This window comes from Bos grunniens, chromosome 29 (assembly GCF_055505025.1).
Source record: "Bos grunniens cultivar Pamir isolate PY7600 chromosome 29, Bosgru_T2T1.0, whole genome shotgun sequence".
Lineage (NCBI taxonomy): Eukaryota > Metazoa > Chordata > Mammalia > Artiodactyla > Bovidae > Bos > Bos grunniens.
This window is the reverse complement of record NC_141193.1, coordinates 43,015,702-43,022,522: the sequence shown is the minus strand read 5'-3', so window position 1 is coordinate 43,022,522 and position 6,821 is coordinate 43,015,702.

Below are 6,821 nucleotides of genomic sequence, written 5' to 3'. Positions count from 1 at the left end.
AGAAACTGTGTGCCAGCCGGTGATCTAAACAACAGACAAAAATCCCAGCCTTCATGAAGTTATATTCCAGTGGACAAACAAGAGAAATGCATATAACATGGAGTATGAGAAATACTGCTGCTGCTGCTGCTGCTGCGTCGCTTCAGTTGTGTCCGACTCTGTGCGACCCTAGAGACAGCAGCCGACCAGGCTCCCCTATCCCCGGGATTCTCCAGGCAAGAACACTGGAGTGAGTTGCCATTTCCTTCTCCAATGCATGAAAGGGAAAAGTGAAAGTGAAGTCGCTCAGTCGTGTCCGACTCCTAGCGACCCCATGGACTGCAGCCTACCAGGCTCCTCTGCCCATGGGATTTTCCAGGCAAGAGTACTGGAGTGGGGTTCCATTGCCTTCTCCGATGAGAAATACTGGTTAGTGCTAAACAGAGACAATAAGGCAGGGAAGGGAGGTACGACCAGTTCAAGGCAGGGGCTGGGTTGACCTTTTAGAGCAGGGGCCCCCCGCCTCTGGGATCTAATGCCTGATGGTCTAAGATGAAGCTGATGGAACGATAGGAATAAAGGGCCCAATAAATGCAGTGTGCTCGAGTCATCCGGAAACCACCCTCCCCCCACCCCCACCCCACAGCCCATGGAAAATCTGTCTCGCACGAAACCAGTCCTGGTGCCAAAAAGGTTGGGGACATTGGTATTAGATGGTGGGGGAAGGCTTTCCTGAGAAGACAGCTCAGAGTATGGCAGGGCTGAGCCGCGCTTCCCAGGGCGGCTGCATCAGTTCCAGCCCCGGGCTCTGTTTATTTCATTTTCCGAGACTCTCCTCATTCTCTTAGACTTGCTTCACTGCAGTGACTTGACAGTTCCTGAAACTGTCCTCGCTCTTTACGGAAGAGAGTGCCTTAGTCCTTTTAAAGTCTGAAGATGAGGGATAGTGATAAATCAAGACTAAGGGAACACTTGGTATTTTTACACACTTGATGCACACACACATACCACGCTGAAAAGTCACCCTGCACTTTCTATCCTCAGAGAACATCAGGCTGAGCAGCAGGGGATGGCCGTGGGCCTCCCTGAGCCCCTGTTTTTATAGCCCTTAGTCCCCTCCTGGGGAGTGCATGGCCCTGGATCCTTGCATGTCCTGAGGACACAGCTATTCCGAGACTCCATTGAGGATTCGGTTAATCCACAGTCATCACAGGCCCTGGGGGAGCAGGGAGAGGCACAGGCGAGGTCCTCCCTGCAGGACCAGATGACTCCTCCCTGCCTGTGGCCCCTTGCCTTGCTTACTGCAGCCAGGGGGAGGTCTCTAAACACAACCTCTTTTTTTTTTTTCTTTTGTAAAGTATTTATTTTAATTGGAGGCTAATTATTTTACAATATTGTGGTGGTTTTTGCCACACATTGACATGAATAAGCCATGGGTGTACATGTGTCCCCCATCCTGAACTCCTCTACCACCTCCCTCCCCATCCCATCCCTCAGAGTCATCCCAGTGCACCAGCCCTGAGCACCCCGTCTCATGCATCCAACCTGGACGGGAGATCTGTTTCACATATGATCATACACATGTTTCAGTGCTATTTCTCTCAAATCATGCCACCCTCGCTTTCTCCCACAGAGTCCAAAAGTCTGTTCTTTACATCTGTGTCTCTTTTGCTGTCTCGCATACAGGGTCATTGTTACCATCTTTCTAAATTCCATATATATGCATTAGTATACTGTATTGGTGGTTTTCTTTTTGACTTACTTCACTCTGTATAATAGGCTCCAGTTTCATCCACCTCATTAGAACTGATTCAAATGCATTCCTTTTAGTAGCTGAGTAATATTCCATTGTGTGTATGTACCACAACCTCTTCTTGCCCCGCCCATTTTCCCTCCTCCCTTCCCCACCTGGCTTCCCTCTTTTTGCTACTGGCCTCTGGGAGGCCACATCTCCCTGACTCTCCTCTGACCTCACTGGCTGTTTCTTCTCAGCCTCTTGGCTTCCTCCCCTCCTCCTCTTCCTCCCCGAGCCCAGCCTCTAAACGATGGCTGACCAGGACCCTGTCCTCAGCCCTCTTCTCAAGCTTCATCCTGCTCCTTCTCTCCCCATATGCTATTATCTCATCACTTAAAGATGGCTTTAAGTGCCATCTACATGCTGATTCACGATCTTTTTACCAGGCTTCACAACCAGAACTCCTCACCTAACCGTTCATGCGCTCACTTGATTTCCCCACTTGGGTGTCCACTAGGCCATTTCAGACCTATTGTGACAGACACAAAAGTCCTTGATCCCAAACCCAATCCTCTTTCCTAGCTCAGCAAGTGGCACCTGGAATCTACAGGTTCTCAGGTCCCAAACCTAAGTGTCATTCTGTTTTTTGTTTTTTTTTTTTTTTAACCGAGATATAATTGACTTATTCTATTAGTTTCAGATGTTGCTCTGAAATGACCAATCCCAAAGTCTGGTTAACATCCACCACCATACATGGTTACAAAAATTTTTCTTCCTGTGATAAGAATTTTTAAGGTCTACTCTTGGTAACTTTCACATATAGAGTACAATTAGCTACAGTCACCACATTCTTCACAACATCCCAATGGCATTTATTTTATAGTGGAAGTTTATACTTTTTAACTTCCTTCATCTATTTCACCTCCTGAGCAGACCAAATTTGATCCTGCTGGGACCCTTGCACTCCAGTTCCCTCAGCCTAAGACGTTTTCTCCCCAGATCTTTAGTGGGCAGCTCACAGTTGGGTATATCGAGCCCATGAGAAACCCAAGTTTCTCATGGGTAATTCCAGTCTGGGTGAGAGTGGCTGAACTTGGAATATTTTGCTGGTTCACCACCCTAGAGGCTTGTCTCCCAGGTAAGGCTGCCCCAACAGCAGGAGGCAGAGGGTTATATCACTAGAGGTAAGAGCTAAGGAGGATAGAAGAGACAGTGTTACCTGAGAAGCAACAACCATGGAGGAAAGGATCCAGATATTTGCCCTTTCCCTCTTCCTTAGACTTACCTCAGCTCATTGGAAGTGTAGGAGCACAGAGAGAGAGAGAGAGAATCTTTAAATCAGACAATAGAGTTTTACATTTTAAACGGAAGTGCATTGAGATTCATTCACCAAAAGGAAGCAGGCAACTATAGAGTCAGCCTGCCCAACTCCAGGGCCAGCATCTCCCACCACAGCCCCACCAGTCTGCTGCCCTAGCTCTCAGCCTTATTAACTCTTGTCCTGGAAGCTGGTTTATTTCCTTCTCTGGGGAAACGGAAGACTAAAAACAGAGGGGTTGTTCATTGGCTAGAAATAGTGTTTACCACCTATGGTAAACACCCCATCAAAATGATTTTAAATGCCCTTCCCCTATCAGCTATCCTCAGAATGCTGATCTGGGCAAAGAAGGCATGCAGCCCCACTGTTGCTCCTCGGTCAACAAGGATGGCTGCTGGTCTGCATTCCACACAGTGCTTTGGAGGGTTTACGGGTTTGCCAGTTTAGGTGACCCAACATGCTGGATTTCCCAGGACCCACCCAGGGTGTACCTGTTTCTCTAGCCACATTATTAATAGCATTTCCTTTCTATCAGTCTCAGAAGAGTTCCACTGTGGATGATAAGTTTAAATGGCCACTCTACTAAATACTCATGGGGCTTCCCGGGTGGCTCAGTGGGTAAAGAATCAGCCTGCAAAACAGGAGACTTGGGTTCGATCCCTGGGTTGGGAAGATTCCCTGGAGGAGGAATGGCAACCCACTCCAGTATTCTTGCCTGGAGAATCCCATGGACAGAGGAGCCTGGCGGGCTGTGGTCCTTGAGGCTGCAAAGAGTTGGACATGACTAAAGTGACTGAGTGCACACACACCAAATATTCATAAAGATTAGCTGAGGGAGGCAACTTCAAGGCATCCTTGAGTTGGTTCATAACAGTTCAGTTCAGTCGCTCAGTCGTGTCTGACTCTTTGCGACCCCACGGACTGCAGCACACCAGGCCTCCCTGTCCATCACCAACTCCTGGAGTTTACTCAAACTCATGTCCACTGAGTCAGTGATGCAATCCAACCATCTCATCCTCTGTCATCCCCTTTTCCTTCCACCCTCAATCTTTCCCAGCATCAAAGTCTTTTCCAATGAGTCAGTTCTTTGCATCAGGTGGCCAAAGTATTGGAGTTTCAGCTTCAATATCAGGACTGATTTCCTTTAGGATGGACTGGTTGGGTCTCCTCGCAATCCAAGGGACTCTCAAGAGTCTTCTTCAACACCACAGTTCAAAATTATCAATTCTTCAGCACTCAGCTTTCTTTATACTCCAACTCTCACATCCATACATGACTACTGGAAAAACCATAGCCTTGACTAGATGGACCTTTGTTGGCAAAGTAATGTCTCTGCTTTTTAATATGTTGTCTAGGTGGGTCATAACTTTTCCTCCAAGGAGTAAGCGTCTTTTAATTTCATGACTGCAGTCACCATCTGCAATGATTTTGGAGCCCAAGAAAATAAAATCTGCCACTGTTTCCACTGTTTCCCCATCTATTTCCCATGAAGTGATGGGACTGGATGCCATGACCTTAGTTTTCTGAATATTGAGCTTCAAGGCAACTTTTTCACTCTCCTCTTTCACTGTCATCAAGAGGCTCTTTAGTTCCTCTTCACTTTCTGCCATAAGGGTGGTGTCATCTGCATATCTGAGGTTATTGATATTTCTCCCAGCAATCTTAATTCCAGCTTGTGCTTCATCCAGTTCAGCATTTCACAGGATACACTCTGCATATAAGTTAAATAAGCAGGGTGACAACATACGGCCTTGCGGTACTCCTTTTCCTATTTGGAACCAGTCTGTTGTTCCATGTCCAGTTCTCAGATTTCTCAGAAGGCAGGTCAGGTGGTCTGGTATTCCCATCTCTTTCAGAATTTTCCACAGTTTATTGAACTAGTTTATTGAAACAGAAAAACATCTATTTCTGCTTTATTGACTATGCCAAAGCCTTTTACTGTATGGATCACAATAAACGGTGGAAAATTCTAAAAGAGATGAGTTCATGACAAGGACTAAGAAAAAGGGCAGACAGGGGCAGTAGAACTCAGACAAAGCGAGCAGGCCTGAGAAGGGACTGTCCACGAGGCTCCTTGGCTGCGGGCTCTGACCAGCAGAGAGGGGAAGTGCTGAGGACCACTGTCAGAATTCCCCCCGACGCCCCGGATAGCTGCCCCTCACTGCTCAGCCAGTGCGTGGCGATGCACCAGAGCATCTTCATTCCAGTGCAGGCTTGCCATCCTTGACAAGCTCTAAACCAAAGGCCCCCAGAGGTGGTAGAGGAAGACAGCTACCCTAAATGCTGACCTTAAACGTGTCGCTGTGGGCTTGCCCTCCCTCTGGGCAGGTAGAAGGACTCACCCAGAGTGCGAGCATCATCTTGTTGTTCTGATTTACTCTGCTGGCCACACAGCTTGTGGGATCTCGGTTCCCTGACCAGGGATTGAACCTGGGCAGTGAACGTGCTGAGTTCTTAGCACTGGACCACCAGGGAATTCCCTCCAGGTTTTGTTGTTTTTTTTTTTTAAATCTATTTTCTGGTTCAAAAAAGGTAAAGAAAAAACACAGACACAACTCCATGACTGACCAGTTCATATTTCTCTTTTAGGCCTATTTTCCTTTTTTTTTTTTTTTTATTAATTCCTTTCTGAATTCAAAACTTTGAATAAAGTCTATGGAAAAAAATGTGTCTGCAGTTTCTGCCACAACCTTCTGATTCTCAACAACAAATGATTTTTCAAGTTGAAAACTTTTCAATGATTGAAAAATCATTTCCTATCTCACTGTCTGAACATTCCCAAAGCTGGGTACAGGGCTCTGGTGAACCGAAAAGACGCTGGTACCCAACCTCACTCAGGACTCATCCTTTCTGCATCATCACCTAGTCCAAGAGTTTGCTACAGCAATTCCCCAGATGTATTTATTAGAGCTTGCTCATAAGTATTATATGAGAAAACAAGGGTTCTGTGAGCAAAGACCTTTATTGAAATGCAGAATTTAAAACATATCTCTTCATTACAGGGATTTCTTAGAGCTTTTAATGTGCAAACAGGCAAGTGAATCCCCAGTGAAAAGAGGGAATATCCTGAGGCATTTCCCTCCTCGATGTTGGTGCCATTTTCACTTTGGGTAGAAAACCTGGATTGTGTTTAAGGCAGACATTTTGGGAAACATTGTTCTGCTAGGGATCTATCAGTACAATGTATAACTACTATATGTTCAGTGCTAATTATATTAATAATATTGCAAGAGCCTTTTCTTCCACAATATTTCAATAAAATGATTCTTTTTATTACCACTGAAAAGGTGGGCATGTCGAACTATTATATAATCTTCTTTAACACTTCTCTGACTTAGGCTGTACACAGCCTGTGTGCACTATCCTTAGTAAATTAAACCTACTTGTGAACTAAATATTGTATTATTTTGACTTTGTACCATTGCCCATCCTTGTTGAGTTTCAGCACTGCAAAAAATCAAAATCAAGAAATCAAGGTGCTTTGTAAAAGGAGCATCTATTTAAAAAAAAAAAAATCAGTTCTGGTTTAGGTGTAAAAAGCCAGTTCTGGTCTAGGTGTAAAAAGCCAGTTCTGGTCTAGGCGTCCAGCAAACTTCCTTTGGCACCAAGCAAAAGTGAAAACAAACAAAACTCCCAAATACCAGACATAGAGACGGAGACCTCTCTTCTTCCTGAGGCTAGATTCCTGTTAGATTCCAAAGCATATTGTAGTGGAAATCCAAAGATTCCTGGCGGCCTCGCATCTCTGCTATGCACAGTATTTCTTATGTGACTGGAAGAATGCACTAC